A 19,789-nucleotide genomic window follows, 5' to 3' on the forward strand; every position below is an offset into this window, starting at 1 on the left:
GGAATGGTAAAGATCCACTATATTATAACAGAGAAATAAAGAGACTAAAAAGGAGGTGCAGGTTGGAAAGAAATATAATTAGAAATGGCTGTGGAAGTAAGGAGAAATTGAAATAATTCACTAGGAAATTGAATCTAGCAAAGAATTCATCTAAGGATAACATGATGGCAAGCATATTTGGTGGACGTAAAAATGTTAGTGAAAAATTGAAGAGCATATATTGGTACTTTAAGGCAGAAACAGGATCCAAGAAGGATATTCCAGGAATCATTGATGAACAAGGGGAGTGTGTATGCGAGGATCTTCAAAAGGCAGAAGTATTCAGTTACAAGGATAATGTCCAGACAGCGAGATGAATAATACTGAAGAAGTATTAAAATTTACCTATGACGGAAATGACATTTACAGTAAGATACAAAAGTTGAAAACTAGAAAAGCAGCTGGAATTGATAAGGTTTCGGGGGATATACTAAAGACAATGGGTTGGGATATAGTACCATATCTGAAGTATTATTTGATAATTGTTTGCATGAAGGAACCATACCAAATGAATGGAGAGTTGCTATAGTAGCCCACAGGCCAGTCAGTTTGACGTGCATTGCATGTAAGCTTTGGGAAAGCATTCTTTCTGATTATATAAGACATTAAAGTATGAAGGCTTTCAGGGCCGGTGTCAATATAATAAAAATCTTCCGGGCTATTATGCCGTGGTCCACTCCTCTCACTTCGCCCAGATGTTTCGACTACTGCTGCGGTAGTCATCTTCTGTGGCGTCGTGTAAGTAAGATACAGGAGAGAGTACTTACACGACGCCACAGAAGATGACTACCGCAGCAGTAGTCGAAACATCTGGACGAAGTGAGAGGAGTGGACCACGGCATAATAGCCCGGAAGATTTTTATTATATATAAGACATGTTTGCGAAATTTATAACTGGTTTGATAGAAGGCAGTTTGGGCGTAGGAAAGGTTATTCCCCTGAAGCTCAACTTGCAGGATTCCAGCAAGGTATAGCAGATATCCTGGATTCAGGAGGCCAGTTGGATTGTATTGCGATTGACCTGTCTAAGGCATTTTATAGGGTAGATCATGTTAGACTACTGGCAAAAATGAGTGCAATTGGACTTGACAAAAGAGTGCTTGAATGGTGAGTGGCTCTGTTTCTAGAAAATAGAACTCAGAGAATGAGAGTAGGCAAAGCTTTATCTGTCCCTGTAATAATTAAGAGGGGAATTCCTCAAGGCAGTTTCATTGGACCTTTATGTTTTTTAATACATATCAACGATATGTGTAAAGAAGTGGAATCTAGACAAGGCTTTTTGCAGATGATGTTATTCTGTACAGAGTAATAAATAAGTTACAAGATTGTGAGCAACTGCAAAATGACCTGATAATGTTGTGAGATGGACAGTAGGCAATGGTATGATGATAAACGGGGTTAAAAGTCAGATTGTGAGTTTCAGAAATAGGAAAAGTCCTCTCAGTTTTAATTACTGTGTTGATGGGGTGAAAATTACTTTTGGGGAACATAGTAAATACCTAGGTATTAATATAAGGAAAGATCTTCATTGGGATAATCACATAAACATGATTGTAAATAAAAGGTACAGATATCTGTACATGGTTATGAGGGTAATTAGGGGTTGTAGTAAGGATGTAAAGGGGAGGGTAAATAAGTCTCTGGTAAGACCCCAACTAGAGTATAGTTCCAGTGTATGCGGGGGACCCTTACCCTTACCAGGATTACTTCATTCAAGAACTGGAAAAAGTCCAAAGAAAAGCTGCTTGATTTGTTCTGGACGATTTCCGACAAAAGAGTAGCGTTACAAAAATGTTGCAAAGTTTGGGATAGGAAGACTTGGGAGAAAGGAGACGAGCTGCTCGACTAAGTGGTATGTTCCAAGCTGTCAGTGGAGAGATGGCGTGGGAGGATATCAGTAGACGAATAAGTTTGAATGGTGTCTTTAAAAATAGGAAAGATCACAATATGAAAATAAGGTTGGAATTCAAGAGGAAAAATTGGGACAAATATTCGTTTATAGGAACGCGAACGGGAATTAGGGATTGGAATAATTTACCAAGGGAGATGTTCAATAAATTTCCAGTTTCTTTGCAATAATTTAAGAAAAGGCCAGGAAAACAACAGGCAGGGAATTTGCCACCTGGGCGACTGCCCTGTAACAGATCAGTAGTGATTGATTTGATCCTGGGAATGGCAATATTGGAATATCATCAGTTCATCAGTTGTAACATAAATATAAGTAATTAAAACAGCATCCTGTAAATGTTATATTCTAATACGTTAATTTAAATTTGTTCAATTGTTGATGTCCGGCTCCGTGGCTTACTGGTTAGCTTGCTGGCCTTTGATTCAAGTGGTACCGGGTTCGATTCCTGGCAGGGCCGGAAACTTGAACCTCCATTGGTTATTTCCTCTTTTTCTGGAACTGGGTGTTTGTTTGTGCCGTCTTCAACATTAGACTTCGTCCTAGGTAGGACCTCATCCTCATACAGCAGACCCGCAGATGTCATGTGCTTGAACTCGAAAAACATGCATCAGGCCTTTCCGTAGCCACACATCATTGTTTATTAGGTGTTTCAGTGGATCATTATCAGTTGGTTAGGCACTCAAGTTCTGAGCTAAAGTTATGAAAACCGGGCGAGTTGGCCGTGCGGTTAGGGGCCCGTAGCTGTGAGTTTGCATCCGGGAGATAGCGGGTTCGAATTCTAAGGCGACAGCCCTGAAGATGGTTTCCCGTGTTTTCCCATCTTCACACCAGGCAAATGCTGCTGCTGTACCTTAATGAAGGCAACGACGGCTTCCTTCCAATTCCTAGGCCTTTCCTATCCTATCGTCGCCATAAGACCTATCTGTGTCGGTGCGACGTCAAGTCAATAGAAAAAAAAAAATTATTATTATGATATGAAATTAGAGTTTAAGAGAGCAGGAATGTGTAAGTAGATTTATTGTTATGGAAAAGACTGCATTCAACTCAATAGGGCCTCTGCCTATAACGAAGAGGGAGTTGGCTGCGTTGAAGGGTAGCGAGTTGTAATTTTGCATTCAAAGTATGGTAGATTTCCCTAGTTTTCATATTTGTGCCAGATTATTCTGTGTGTGACTGTCAGGAATAGAACTAGGTCCCATTGAACCAACGACTACTCACTGACCATTCAGCCGATGAGCTAGACTATAGTGAACAGGTTTATCACCCTAAAGTTCAAATCTGTTAATCGAGTCAAGGTAACCATATTATGTTATTGTGCAACCGACATTCAGCCGAAATTAAGGAAATATCATACTTATCAAACGTAAAGGTTTTGTTGCTTGCTCTTGACCATCAAATTCAATTCAAAAGACAAATGCATTTCAAGTTTCATTGATCGTTCTCTTTAAGGGACCAGCGCAAATGTCAACATGTTGAACATTCATAAGAAAATTACATATTAACCTAATATGATGTATCGTAATACACTCATTATTGGGCTAAGAAGTGAGCGCCTAGTTCACAGTAATAAATGAAGACCTCCAACCGATCATATTTGTAACTGTCTCTTTCTTAATGTTGTGTTGATGGCTTGAATTTCACACGTTTTTCTGAGGCTTGCAGTTTTTGTCGTATTCCTATTAACATCTAAGACAAAGCGATGTGTGTGTGCATGTTTGGTTGGCCCATAACCCGGGGCGAAGTTAGGAAGCCGTTAACAGAAGCGGAACGCATGCCTAAGAAGCTCCGATGCAAACTTTCCCACATTTCACTTTCTCAGGAGCCACCTGATCACAGACTGATTGAGATAATGGACCATTATTAAGCATTTAGATGGAATATATTAAATGATCTTAATTTGTCATGCTGTATAGAATATCCCAAGCTTCATAATATCTCCTATCAAGAAAGCATCAAAGCTTCACAATCTCTTCTGTCAAGGAAGTTTTTTTTTGTTTTATTTTGCTACTTGCTTTACGTCGCACCGACACAGATAGGTCTTATGTCGACGATGAGACAGGAAAGGGCTAGGAGTGGGAAGGAAGCGGCCGTGGCCTTAATTAAGGTACAGCCACAGCATTTGCCTGGTGTGAAAATGGGAAACCACGGAAAACCATTTTCAGGGCTGCCGACAGTGGGGTTCGAACCTACTATCTCCCGAATACTGGATACCGGCCGCACTTAAGCGACTGCAGCTATCGAGCTCGGTAAGGAAGTATCGAAGGATACTGGACTATGTGGTCTTCTGTAGCATAAATAGGAGTGTTCGATACACAAAAATGACAACGAATATTGAGGGATTAGACTAAATAAAATCTTTCCGCGGCTTCTACAGTGGGATAATGAAGTTAAAATTTGGGTAAAATGTACTAGTATGTATTATTACGTATGATATATCTGCTTTTCGACTCCTCGGCTGAATGCACAGTTCCGCGGCCTTTGGTTCAGAGGATGACAAGTTCGATTCCCGGCCGGGTGGGGAATTTTAGCCACGTTTAGTTAATTTCCCTGACTCGGAGACTGGATGGTTGCGTTTGTTTTGTCTCCATAAACACCTTTTCATTTACACACACCTGACTGCCAACCAGAAAATTATGCAATAGTTTTGGTGTCAGGTAGGTATTCGGTCGTAAAACAGGGCCAAGTGTACATATGCGACACAATTCACACCGCGAACCTCATGGGAGAAGAACGGAAGAAGAAGAAGAAGTGTATGGCATACGTTCTTTCATACGTACTTCTAGATAATGAAATTTAATCCTTCCGACAACCATCATTACTAAGATAGTATACGAAAAACCAAGCTACGTGACTATTGACATCGTTATCATAGCCAAGGGACCTTCAGTGTTACAGTTAAAACAGGAGTCCGACAAAGAGGTGGGTTGTTCTCTTTATTGTTTAATCTTGTTTTGGAAAAAAGTGGTTAGGACTTGGAAAATATAAGGTTCAGGAATAACCCTTGGCAGAATATTACGTGAAAACAAAATTAATTTACAGTGTTTGGCCTTGGCTGATGACTTAGCAGTATTGTGGAATAACAGACAAGAAGCGATTGCATCCATTGAAAAACTCCATGAAATTGCATCCAGAACTGGACTTCAGACCTCACATCAGAAAACTCACTATGTGGAAGGAACTCTTCGGTATCTAGATAGACAATCAATGAAAACCAAATATGGAAAAACATCTCAAGTGTCTAAATTCAAATACCTGGGATAAGATATCCAACCTTCAGGATTCAATCGCGAAACAAACACAGAAAGGGTCTCTTAAACTGCAAAGAGCACAAAGGCTCACTCGGAGCAAATATAATAAAAAATCTACATAAATCTATATAAACTTACCGAAGTACAAAATCTACATAAATCTATATAAAATCTACATAAACTTACCGAAATACAAAGTCTATATAAATCTATATAAAATCTACATAAACTTACCGAAATACAAAATTAAGATGTTATAACACTGTAATCAAGCCTGAAGCACTATTTGCACCTGAAACACTGATCATTGGGGGCAGATAACTGATTAAAGATGTAGAAAAGCAATAAATAAAAATACTAAGGCAAATTTTTGGAGCAGTCTCTACAGGAGGAATTTGGATGATAAGGAAATCTCATGACTTGTACCAACATCAGAGAAATTCTCAGACACATTTAGGAAAAGAGGTTTGAAATATTATGGACATATTCTCAGAATGAGTAATCACAGATTGACCAAAAGAATTCTGAACCTTACTCTGTCAATAGAACTTTTAAAAAAAATGGCTGCTCGAAGTTGGAAAAGATCTTTAGGAAATAGGGATCACAGATGACATTGTGTTAGAGAGATCTAAGTTCAGAAAATTAGTCGACAAGAAGAAAAAGGCAACGACATCAGCTGAAAAAGTTCATCGCTCTCCTTAGTTGGGCATAACGGAGAGGGAATAATAATAATAATAATAATAATAATAATAATAATAATAATAATAATAATAATAATAATAATAATAATAATAATAATTGTACCGGAGCTACACCAACTCCGTACATTTAAACTAAGCGCCTTTTAAAAGGCCATCTGTAATACGAAAAGTGAAATCTCTAGTGGAAGAAGTTTGAAAGTTTATCATCAGATGTCTCTACTGTCGATTTATGTGCTCCCTCTGGTGAGAGGATGGACAATTACATTTCAAGAGTATTTTGGTGTTTATTGGTTGCCTAAACTGAATTGTTTGTAGATTGTTTTTGGTGTTATAAGGTTACTGGCACTTCTATTTCTTGCTCCCTGTTTAATATTGTAGCCAATCTTTTATTTAATCAACCAATAGTATTTCTGGGCGGGTCTAGGCCTTCGGCCCAGAGAATTCTGAAACCTTACTCGCCCCTATAAAAGCTGTGACCTTTCGGCCCAAGTTGTCTTTCTATCACTCCAGTCAGGCGGTTTAGTGTGTGTTCATAGAGGAGGCAGGGAGATTTCCTCGTCCAACTCCATCTCCGGAAGGCCCACCAGCTCAAAGTAATGTCAGACACCTTTCAATCATGTATTAGCGTCAGATAGCTAACTTGAGGGGAAGATTTCAAAATTCTTTCTTAATGTGAAAACGTCACCTTTTCCATGTAAATTTTCCAGCAAGTCTAAGGACATTAGTCTGACTTGGGGAATAAAGAGTGTGAACCCTCTGTTATTCTCCTTCATCTTGGTATTGAGGTGACTATGATTTTGTAGACTTTAAAGTTTATCGCTTCCTTCTGTAATTTAAAATTTCTATCCATCTGGTCACATCCGTACTATAGGCTTAGCCTCTGATTTCCGGGCCATAAGTCCACATAGGGTTTCATGAATTTCAAGTGAACTTCGAAGGAGTGCAAGAATTCGCCTCCTAACATTTTGATTTACGGTTAATAGCATAAATCTTTTCTTTTCCCACTAAGGCCAAGTAAAATGGGCATTTATTGCCCCTGTTAAAGTTTACTTACAATTTAAATGTAATGTAGACTGTCGAGTGAGTAAGACAGTGGAATCTGGTTGTACTTTACCTAATGTAAAAGTCAAACTGTGCCTTGTAAAGGCTTGAATCTTGTAAATTGTCGAGAGTAGCCTCCTAATTAATTGTGTGGAGCAAAGTCGCTCTTTCTAATTTTGTTAATTTTGGAGCCGAGTCTCCTGACTTGTAATTGATTGGAGCAGTAGTGCTCTTGATAATCGTATGACGTTTTCATCTTAAAAAAATAATTATGGCTATTGTACCTGATTTGAATAACTATTTGTATAAGAGCTGAAGAGCTCCTCTTCTGACTGTCCAACTGTTTCTTGTTTAACAAAGCTTAAGATCTGAACAATTCAACTGCTTCAATCGATCGTATGACTTATAATTTTAACAACATTTGCTAATATTGTATTTAAAATGTGTACCATACATCAATGTTTTTAATGGGTCTTGCCAATTTTATTAATGTCTATTTTTCATTCTGATATATTAATGTTAATTTATTACAGCTGATGATGTCCCTTAGGGGACGAAACGTGTACTAATATAATAAATTATAAATTGTATTGAATAGGCGGATCACTTGTTTTTGCTTTTATAGTATTTTTGGGGGAAAGATTTCAGAAATATTTACTGATGGGTTGGATTCCTGTACACCGATTTTGATTGGCTAGAGAAAATACTTCAAAATTCAAATAGGTTGATCACTATTGAAGGAGGAACCAGCAGAAGTGTTGACAACTTTGATACATGAACAAAACAATCTTCAAAAACGAAGGTTAGCCAATAGTAAAAATACATTTTCGGTTTAAAATTAATTATCGTTGATCCCGACGGAGGGGGCACTTGGATCGATGGTAGAGACATCTACCAGTTGAAAATCAAAGTATCTAGTAATACAACAGTTCAAGTTAGATTACATAGATGGCCTTAAAGAAGGTGCGCAGTTTAACTGGCCGGAGAAGGTGTACCGCGGTACAATAATAATAATAATAATAATAATAATAATAATAATAATAATAATAATAATAATAATAATAATAATAATAATAATTCATGTCTACCCCTTAAGTCTCGTTTTTTTTGTGATACAGGGTCGGGGATGAGGTGAGTTGAAAATTATGTGGTATGCTTTTACGGCCGGATGCCCTCAGTCGAGGATCTATTGAAGATGAATGATGATGAATAAAAGTGGGCAAAGAGGAGGAAGGAATAGGCTGTGGCTTATTAACAGGAACCGACACGGCATTTGCCTGTAAGTGAAAACACGGGGAACAATAGAAAACCGTTCTCAGGACAGTCAACGGTGGGTTTCGAACCCACTCGTCTCCCTAATGCAGAGCTTGGCTCCATAACCGTATCGCGTTAAGACGCGAGGCTACTACACTATGGTATACAATGAAATAAACGGAAATGTAGCGATAGAACAACAGCGTCGATATCCTAATTGAGGGAAGCACGGTATACTGCAACTATAGGACGTAATATGAGGCTATAGGAAGAAGCTTCCTACGATATATCTTGGGTTTGAAGGTCACTAAAGGAGAGACCTTTCGCATGAGACCAAATCAGGAGCCCTCTAGAGAAGCCGAACGATTCTATGATGGGATATTTTTATAAATGATAGTTCCTGTACACAGAAAGAATAATTTTCGGATGGTAATGAAAATGAAAACCTACAACCTGTTTTCCAGTCATCGATCGGGTCAGCCATGGAATGAAAGAAGCCATATATAGGCTATTAGTAGGGGATGGGGTCGCCACTCCCAAAGTGATATACACTGACTGACAGAGCAAATGCAACACCAAGGAGGAGTGGTTCGAAAGGGATGAAAGTTGGGGAAAAAACAGAGACGGCACGGACGAATAATTGATGTTTATTTCAAACCGATATGCAGGTTACACAATGCGCACGGCATCGACTCAGTAGGATGTAGGACCACCGCGAGCGGCGATGCACGCAGAAACACGTCGAGGTACAGAGTCAATAAGAGTGCGGATGGTGTCCTGAGGGATGGTTCTCCATTCTCTGTCAACCATTTGCCACAGTTGGTCGTCCGTACGAGGCTGCGGCAGAGTTTGCAAACGACGTCCAATGAGATCCCACACGTGTTCGATTGGTGAGAGATCCGGAGAGTACGCTGGCCAAGGAAGCATCTGTACACCTCGTAGAGCCTGTTGGGAGATGCGAGCAGTGTGTGGGCGGGCATTATCCTGCTGAAACAGAGCATTGGGCAGCCCCTGAAGGTACGGGAGTGCCACCGGCCGCAGCACATGCTGCACGTAGCGGTGGGCATTTAACGTGCCTTGAATACGCACTAGAGGTGACGTGGAATCATACGCAATAGCGCCCCAAACCATGATGCCGCGTTGTCTAGCGGTAGGGCGCTCCACAGTTACTGCCGGATTTGACCTTTCTCCACGCCGACGCCACACTCGTCTGCGGTGACTATCACTGACAGAACAGAAGCGTGACTCATCGGAGAACACGACGTTCCGCCATTCCCTCATCCAAGTCGCTCTAGCCCGGCACCATGCCAGGCGTGCACGTCTATGCTGTGGAGTCAATGGTAGTCTTCTGAGCGGACGCCGGGAGTGCAGGCCTCCTTCAACCAATCGACGGGAAATTGTTCTGGTCGATATTGGAACAGCCAGGGTGTCTTGCACATGCTGAAGAATGGCGGTTGACGTGGCGTGCGGGGCTGCCACCGCTTGGCGGCGGATGCGCCGATCCTCGCGTGCTGACGTCACTCGGGCTGCGCCTGGACCCCTCGCACGTGCCACATGTTCCTGCGCCAACCATCTTCGCCACAGGCGCTGCACCGTGGACACATCCCTATGGGTATCGGCTGCGATTTGCCGAAGCGACCAACCTGCCCTTCTCAGCCCGATCACCATACCCCTCGTAAAGTCGTCTGTCTGCTGGAAATGCCTCCGTTGACGGCGGCCTGGCATTCTTAGCTATACACGTGTCCTGTGGTACACGACAACACGTTCTACAATGACTGTCGGCTGAGAAATCACGGTACGAAGTGGGCCATTCGCCAACGCCGTGTCCCATTTATCGTTCGCTACGTGCGCAGCACAGCGGCGCATTTCACATCATGAGCATACCTCAGTGACGTCAGTCTACCCTGCAATTGGCATAAAGTTCTGACCACTCCTTCTTGGTGTTGCATTTGCTCTGTCAGTCAGTGTATTAATGACTGAGAAATGCTGTGAAATGATAATGGAGAGTGTTGCTGGAAAGAAAGATGACAGGGAAAACCGTAGTACCCGGAGAAAAACCTGTCCCGCCTCCGCTTTGTCCAACACAAATCTCACATGGAGTGACCGGGATTTGAATTGGATGATAATATAAGGTCCATAAATACATTAATGTAAGATTAATTTAAAAAGTAACAGCATGCATTTCGCTCTTAAATAGCTGCTTTCAACTGCTAGCAGTTATACCACCAATTAAATGGAGATTGCGTATGGCTTTTAGTGCCGGGAGTGTGCGAAGACATGTTCGGCTCGCCAGGTGCAGGTCTTTCGAGTTGACACCCGTAGGCGACCTGCGCGTCGTGATGAGGATGAAATGATGATGAAGACAACACATACAGCCAGCCCCCGTGCCATTGGAATTAACCAATTAAGGTTAAAATCCCCGACCCGGCCGGGAATCGAACCCGGGACCCTCTGAACCGAAGGCCAGTACGCTGACCGTTCAGCCAAGGAGTCGGACTATACCACCAATAATTGCATGGAAGTGGGCACTCAAACGTTTGCTCCCAAAATATGGCTCGAACCATTTATTTCTGCTTTGAATATTCTGCCAATACGCACTGTCATCTTTATTCGTAATTGTGTTCTTTTTCGTATTGTCGACAACGTGCTAATGAACTATTTAAACGATGTAAAAAATATATTACTTGTAACTTACTGTTTTGAATAGACCTTTCTGATGCAAGGTTTTAAATCCTAGCGCGTTTTCGAAGTCTATTCCGACGATTCTGCACATAAATTTAACCGTGGGATGAGCAACGTTCTAAGCCGTTGTACATGTCTGTATCTTTGAAACCTTCTGTAGCGATCATATTGGCATTTCTTATTCGAGGAGGTATTTCTCATATGTTGACTTACCTGTAACAATGCTTTATATTAAAGAAAATGGAAGTCGCTAGGTTTGCGGTTTTGTCACCTTATGCACGAAACGATTCAAATTGGAGCAGGAAGCGAAAAAGAAACGTGTCTAATTTAAAACAAATTATATCTGTTCCAGGAACGTTGTAAAACCTGATCCATCAGAGCCAAATGAGGTACATAAAACAAATTTGTGCCTGGGAACATATTATTGTTTTCAAAAGTGAATTCTTCATGTAATGGTAATGTAATTAATACCAATAAAATTAAAACAACTTTGAGGTTCTTCATATAATAAACACAGACTAAACTACTATAGAGAACGTATAATTCCCATCCTATCACTTGTTTCGTGTAACAACGTTGTAAAACTCAGCATTTATAACGTCTTTGTGTGGAATATTGCTTCCATTTTGCTTTAATTATCTCTGATGGTTAGAAAAGTGTTAGTAACCAATCAATAAGTTCACGTATATAACGTTTGGCTATTTGTTGAAACAAATATGGCTCATTACGACTTATATTACCTTTTTGTGTTTCTTGGAATGCAACAAAAACGTTGTTACGGCCCATACTTCCATTAATGTGATCAACCGTGATCGGTGTATTGGGTACCACCCTGACATACACCTAGATTTGGAATAGCAACTCAGTGATGGTCAAGAGGTTGAAAATCCAGCAAATCTATCTTGAATCTGCCATAATGTATCAAATCGATGAGAAAATAGTTTTCAGCTGAGAGAAATTAGAAATCAAGAGGTCTGGAAAGGTTCTTTCGAAGAGCGTTGGTTCTATGAGCCCAACTTAGCAGGTTTGATGCCAGCTTAGTCCGGTGGTATTTGCAGGTGCCCAAGTACGTCAGCCTTGTATCGGTACATCTGAGGTCATAGAAAAGAACTCTTGCAGGACAACATTCTGGCACTTCACCTGAAAGTAGTTAGTGAATAACATTATTATCCATTTTCTCAGCTCCAGCCGGTACGGATGTTAATGGTATCATTCCATCTTCTTCTATACAATTACTATTGCTGCTCATCAAATGTGCCCTAATTCAGTTGTTTTTCTTATAATGCTGTTCTTGATCGTCCAACGCTCTAAGTCTCGTTCTTTCTTTCTTTCTTAATCTGTTTATTGTCCAGGGTTGGCTTTTCCCTCGGACTTAGCGAGGGATCCCACCTCTACCGCCTCAAGGGCAGTGTCCTGGAGCTTCAGACATCGGATCGGGGGATACAACTGGGGAGAATGACCAGTACCTCGCCCAGGCGGCCTCACCTGCTATGCTGAACAGGGGCCTTGTGGAGGGATGGGAAGATTGGAAGGGATAGGCAAGGAAGAGGGAAGGAAGCGGCCGTGGCCTTAAGTTAGGTACCATCCCGGCATTCGCCTGGAGGAGAAGTGGGAAACCACGGAAAACCACTTCCAGGATGGCTGAGGTGGGAATCGAACCCACCTCTACTCAGTTGACCTCCCGAGGCTGAGTGGACCCCGTTCCAGCCCTCGTACCACTTTTCAAATTTCGTGGCAGAGCCGGGAATCGAACCCGGGCCTCCGGGGGTGGCAGCTAATCACACTAACCACTACACCACAGAGGCAGACCTCGTCTGTTTATTATACATTTTAAAAGTTTCATCTCACTAGACTGCATTTTACTCTCCTGTATTTTCGTTAGTGTCCCTATCTCTACTTTATACGCCCGTAGTGGGTAATGCGTCGTCTTCTACATCACCTCTTTACACTTCCCTGGTTCTTATTATTCGCAGACCGGGCCAGTTAGCCGTGCGGTCTGGGGCGCGCAGCTGTAAGTGTACATCCGCGAGATAGTGGGTTCGAACCCCACTGTCGGCATTCCTGAAGGTGGTTTTCCGTGGTTTATCTTTTTCTCACCAGGCAAATACTGGGGCTGTACCTTAATTAAGGCCACGACCGTTTCCTTCCATTTCCCAGGCCTTTCCTCGCCCATCGTTCCTATAAGACCTGTCTATGTCGGTGCGACGTAAAGCAAATTGCAAATAAGAAAATCATTGTTACAGGTTATGTTCCTCCCACTCCACTAAAATGCAATTCCCTGTTATATCATTTTACTGATCTCCATGTCTGAGCTTGCATCCTGCATCAGTTCTCTTCCCAAGAGCTTCTCCATTCGGTGAGGAGTTTTTCATTTTTTATTTTTTTATTTTTACAATTTGCTTAACATCGCACCGACACAGATAGGTCTTATGACGACGATGGGATATGAAAGGCCAGGAGTGGGAAGGAAGCGGCTGTGGCCTTGATTAATGTACAGCTCCAGCATTTGCCTGGATTGGAAATGGGACACCACGGAAATCCACATTCAGGACTGCCCACAGAGGGGTTCGAATCCACTATCTCCCGGCTGCGCCGCCCCTGACGCCACGGCCAATTCGCCCGGGGAAAGGAGTTTTTTCAAAATCCCGCTATACCGGTAGTCACTACTACAGTACACGATTAAAGATGAACATAGTAATGAAGTACAGTTGTACAGCGCATGGTATTGCATGTTCCTCCTATTTAATACTACTCACCTCCTATGTAGATACAAACCTTGTGGATACTCACAAAAGACATTTTATTTATCGGCTCAATTGTTTCTGAGAAAAGTGTTCTTTTGAGGAACTTATGCAACACGATGTGTTTATTCTTTTTATATAGGGACTGTACATTTTCAGTCAAATAATTAATCACTTTACATCGAATTCACATTATGTTCAGATGCGAATCGGTTTCTATTACCTTGATTTGGTAATAAATTTGTTTCAGCTAGGACTTTATCTACACATTCGAAGTAATCTTAAACTTGTTACATTTTATCTACAGATCCTAATCGAGTTCTCCTATATTCAGTAATTATGTCCTGGTTGATTAGAGAGGTTTATTACTCTTAATTACTAATAATTTTACGTTACATTGTTGCTCTGCTGCTGCACTCTCTTAATCTTCCCCTCTCCCCTCAAGGCGCTCACGGGTAGATAGATAGATTGATTCCGTCTGAGCTGAGTTTGCCATATTGAGCATTTCGATATCCTGATGTTCATACTCTTAACACCCCAGCGGATTGGCAGGTTGGATTCCTGGCCCTATCAAGAATTTAAAAGTGGTGTGATGGTCTAGAATGGGGTTCTCCCAGCCTTGTAAACACAACGGTCGAACGAAGCCAGTATACGTTCATTTTCTGCTATGAGCCTCTTCGAACTAGTTAAGTCAGTGCGTTTTAAGCCGAATTAAAGTTCATGACTCTACAGGTTGTATGAGTCCAAAGTTTGTCCTTAGGACAGATCGGTGTGTTGAGAGATGGTACCTAAAGCTTTTAGCTGTGATCAGAAGAGAACAGTGTTGACCAATGGAGATTAAAGATAGAAGTTCACAAGAGCTTCTCATGAACGTGGCAACCATGACAGCTTAAATGATTTTTGCTAGGGGCTTTACGTCGCGCCGACACAGATAGATCTTATGGCGACGATGGGATAGGAAAGGCCTAGGAGTTGGAAGGAAGCGGCCGTGGCCTTAATTAAGGTACAGCCCCAGCATTTACCTGGTGTGAAAATGGGAAACCACGGAAAACCATCTTCAGGGCTGCCGATAGTGGGATTCGAACCTACTATCTCCCGGATGCAAGCTCACAGCCGCGCGCCTCTACGCGCACGGCCAACTCGCCCGGTAGCTTAAATGATACGTTTATCATGTTCTTTATTCATTATTGCAGTTAATTTATATGGGAGGCTACGGACGAACGGAAATGATGTTTCAATGGTGGTATGGATTAAAATATTGGAAGCAATAAAGTAGATAAAGTGGAAGCACAGTGGTTTAGGCTGAAGGGTGAAACATGGGAAAATGTAGACTACAGCAGACAAACTGACAAGTGAAGGTATTCTTTGACACTATCATGATAAAGATATCGGTTAAAAATAACCAAGTTTGGGCAAACGGCAAACGATAGATTAACTTTCTTATTCCTATTAGTTAATTTTTACCGTCCTTCTCTTATATCTACTCATATCTCGCCAATTTTCTCATTTGTTTATTCATGTATTCGGACCATGTTAAGAGGCTCAGATAGTAGAGCTCTGTTTATCTGAAATAGAGTAGGCAGATTCACTCCCGACTCGGTCCGGTGGTATTTAATTTCGCCATCTCCGAAAAGTAGTGAGAGATATCTAAAACCTATAACATTACTGCTTAATGATTAGTACTTCTTCCGAACGCAACTTTCTTCCTCATCCTCCTCCCATGTTTATTTTCTTTGCGAGCTTTCTCCTTTACAGCGTGGTTTGTTTGATTTTTTCGTTCCTATAAAATTATAGCTTCAGTATCTCACTTTTATGTTTAACTTATCTCCTTTCTTTCCTGCCCTATACTTTTCCTCCTACGATTTTTCGTGGTTCAGTAGCTTGCTTTTGATTCTATCTTTCCTCGTTAATAATTGTATTTCTTACAGACCCACAATAATTTGTACGTTTCTTCACTCTTCTTCTTCTGCTGCTGCTACTACTGTACTTGTATTTTATATTAATATTTTATTCTTCTGCTTCCTATATTATTCTCTTCCATGCTACACCAATTTCTCTTTATCCCTCTATCTATCTATCTGTCTATCTATCTATCTATCTATCTATCTATCTATCTATCTATCTATCTATCTATCTATCTACCTATCAACCTATTTGTCTATTTATCTATCTATCCACTTTCTTTATTTTCCCCTTTCTTGGTTTCCTCCTTGCTTGCTTCCTTCTATCATTTTTCATTTCTCGTAATTTGCTCCTTGTTTCCAAAATTCTTATGGTAATTGCATTCCATAAATCTTCATCCTCGTGTTCTGCTTCATTCCCTTATTCGTCACGATGGTCTCCCAATTCACTCCTGTAATCAGTTCTTCACCATCGCCTCGACAATTTAACATAAGGCTGATCCGCTGACATCGGACGGACAGTTGAAGGTAACTCTAGCGGGATAACCAGCGTTCGCATGCTGGATATAACGGGTGAGGTCACGCACAGGGGGACCAACTGTCACCTGCTCCCGGCTATTCAGGAACTATGTGAAGGCTATAGTTCGACTCCCGGCCATTATGAATATGCAAGCATGGCAGACCATATGGTTTATTGGGCTAGCACGCGAGGTTAGCCCCAGGCACAAGGTCAAGCTGGGTCCTCGCGCCCTCTTGCTCTTTCTGTCTACTCTTCAAATGACGGCAATGACCTCACATCCAGGACATCATTACTGGTCATCGTAACAACCAGTACCTCTATGATCACCACACTGGTTTAGTACCGGTCTTTAGCTGTCAAAGAGAATGTTGGTTGGAACCACCTGATACTAAATGGGCAGCGTTCTTCCTCATTATATTTAATATGGTTCATTCAGCAAGAGTCACGTAGCTATCAGCTTGCATCCGGGAGATAGTGGGTACGAACTCCACTGGCGGTAGCGCTGAAGATGGTTTCACTTGATTTCCCATTTTCACCATTTTCATGGTCGCTTTCTTCCCACTCCTAGCCCTTTTCTATGCCATCATCGCCACAAGACCTACCCGTGTTGGTGCGAGGCAAAGAAAATTGTGAAGAGAAATAAAATAATAGTAATATAGTTCTTTTAAGTGTGGAGTAATAATTGTTTATAGGGATACAGATGAGCAAGGTATCACATTACTCCATTCTCTTATAAGCAGATCTAGAAATTGAGTTTGATTAGGGCCTATCTATATAAATGAAGTTGTAGACGGTCCGCTGTCTGTAATTTCGTATGTTTTGCCATCTTTTCGGATATTTAACCGTTTTAGGTCAACTCAAGACCGTATCAGAGGTTGCTAATTGTTCGTGTCTGTCTGTTTGTTCCACCATCACGGCGAAACGGCTGTATAGATCTCGATCAAACTTCTTATTTAGCGTATACTCATGCCGGGGAAGATTTTGACATGCATACGATTTCAAAATCTCCGAATAGACGGGGAGTTTATAGGAACAACAGAACAATTTTCTTCCATTTTATCTTGTACTATTGATTTTCTTAAAAAAAAATGCTTAATGGCATCTTGGAAGGGAGGGTGCGATCAGTCGTTGGGAGGAAGCTGGATGAAAACCAGTGTAGTTTCAGACCACAGAGAGGCTGTCAGGATCAGATTTTCAGTATGCGCCAGGTAATTGAAAAATGCTACGAGAGGAATAGGCAGTTGTGTTTATGTTTTGTAGATCTAGAGAAAGCTTATGACAGTGTACCGAGGAAAAAGATGTTCGCCATACTGGGGGACTATGGAATTAAAGGCAGATTATTAAAAGCAATCAAAGGCATTTATGTTGACAATTGGGCTAGAATGAGTTCTTGGTTCAGGGTACTTACAGGGGTTAGACAAGGCTGTAATATTTCACCTTTGCTGTTCGTAGTTTACATGGATCATCTGCTGAAAGGTATAAAATGGCAGGGAGGGATTCAGTTAGGTGGAAATATAGTAAGCAGTCTGGCCTATGCTGACGACTTGGTCTTAATGGCAAACTGTGCCGAAAGCCTGCAGTCTAATATCTTGGAACTAGAAAATAGGTGCAATGAGTATGGTATGAAAATTAGCCTCTCGAAGACTAAGTTGATGTCAGTAGGTAAGAAATTCAACAAAATTGAATGTCAGATTGGTGATACAAAGCTAGAACAGGTCGATAATTTCAAGTATTTAGGTTGTGTGTTCTCCCAGGATGGTAATATAGTGAGTGAGATTGGATCGAGGTGTCGTAAAGCTAATGCAGTGAGCTCGCAGTAGCGATCAGCAGTATTCTGTAAGAAGGAAGTCAGCTCCCATACGAAACTATCTTTACATCGGTCTGTTTTCAGACCAACTTTGCTTTACGGGAGCGAAATCTGGGTGGACTCAGGATACCTTATTCATAAGTTAGAAGTAACAGACATGAAAGTAGCAAGAATGATTGCTGGGACACACAGGTTGAAACAATGGCAGGAGGGTACTCGGAATGAGGAGATAAAGGCGAGTGGAGGAGGATAGGTTACCTAGGAGAATAATGGACTCTGCTATGGAGGGTAAAAGAAGTAGAGGTAGACCAAGACGACGATGATTAGACTCGGTTTCTAACGATTTAAAGATAAGAGGTATAGAAATAAATGAGGCCACAACACTAGTTGCAAATCGAGGATTGTGGCGACGTTTAGTAAATTCACAGAGGTTTGCAGACTGAACGCTGAAAGGCATAACAGTCTATAATAATAATGTATGTATGTATGTATGTATGTATGTATTGATTTTCTGTAAAATGCGTGGACTAAATGCGGAACGTACCGTCATTATAAACAACTTTTGTTACGTACATAATTTCGCTTACTCTTCAATTGACGGAGAAAATTACTTTTTTTCTGCGGGTCTCATGCTCTGCATTGAGTGATCGACAGACCGACAACGAACCTACAGATTACCATGACAACGTCCCTGACTGCTTACCAGCAGGGAAGTAACGTATTGCCATATTCGTCATCATTCCTGTAAACTCGTGGTTTTTCCTTGGGTAGAAAGCAAGAGAGACGTGAATCGGCCATTCTGTGGGATATTGGTAGAATACCGTTGAAGGTTACAATCGTCCTCGAATAGCACTAAGGAGCGATGTTAATATTTGAACAGTACCGCGCAGTATAGCCCATTATTTCCCACCGTAGAGTGTTTACTGGCATTTGCTATAATTTGTACTGTATTTCCATTCTACTTCTGTTTTCTGCTTTAATTCTTGCCTCTGCCTTGCCTCTTTAGGCTTTTGTAATAACACCTTAAGTCATCTTCTTATCTGTTTACCTAAGAATCCCTGCACCTAAATTTCTCCTCTGTTACCGTCCTCTAATATCGGTAACTCACACCAACACAATTCATTGAGGGGCATTCTATTTTCAAATGCATCCACTTGGTATATACATATTTGTCCTATACGGCTGTCCTCAGTTATCTTCCTATTTTCTATTAATTTCAACTTCCTTAACGTATTACTTTCTTCCTTTATTTCTCCGTATGTATGCGAGTGCTAATTCCGAAACCTGGACACACTTTTCTTTGAGGATAAAGTCCAAGCTGTTCAATATATAAATTTTGGCCCCAGAAAATATCGAAATAAGGATGCAATTTTAATGACGGTGAAGGCCTTCGTTTCGGGATAATTGGTGGCTAAACGGTAAGTTGTATCACAAAACAGATAGCACAATCTCCGTTCAATTTGGAGAGATCTACAACTTTGGTCCTATGCCTCATTGTCGTGTCTCGATTGTTGATACGTTAGATAGCGCAGAATTTCTCGAATATAATAAGATCTCTCCAGTTCGATTGTGACTGGCATTAGGAACTGGGGCCTATGTTTGAAATGAACTCTCCATCTGAACTATGAATAGCAGTTGCTAAGTGAGCCTTCCGTTACAGCAGAAACTCCTGAACTCGATTGAGATTGGCAGTAGGAAATGTGGCCTTCCATTATCAACAAAACTTCCCCAAAGTCTACCTTACATCGCAAACAACGTATGGGGTCCTCAGTGTTTTGTGCATCGGATAGCGCTAATAGACATGCAATTCAATATAATGTTACTCACTGCCTTTACAGTAATTTTCGGAGAAATCCGTATTCCATGTAGAATACCGTAACGAAGCACGGGTACATTTGGTAATAGGACTATATAAATAAATGAAACCCTTTCTTATTTTCCATTCT

The sequence above is a fragment of the Anabrus simplex genome, chromosome 1 (genome assembly GCF_040414725.1).
Source record: "Anabrus simplex isolate iqAnaSimp1 chromosome 1, ASM4041472v1, whole genome shotgun sequence".
Taxonomy (NCBI): domain Eukaryota; kingdom Metazoa; phylum Arthropoda; class Insecta; order Orthoptera; family Tettigoniidae; genus Anabrus; species Anabrus simplex.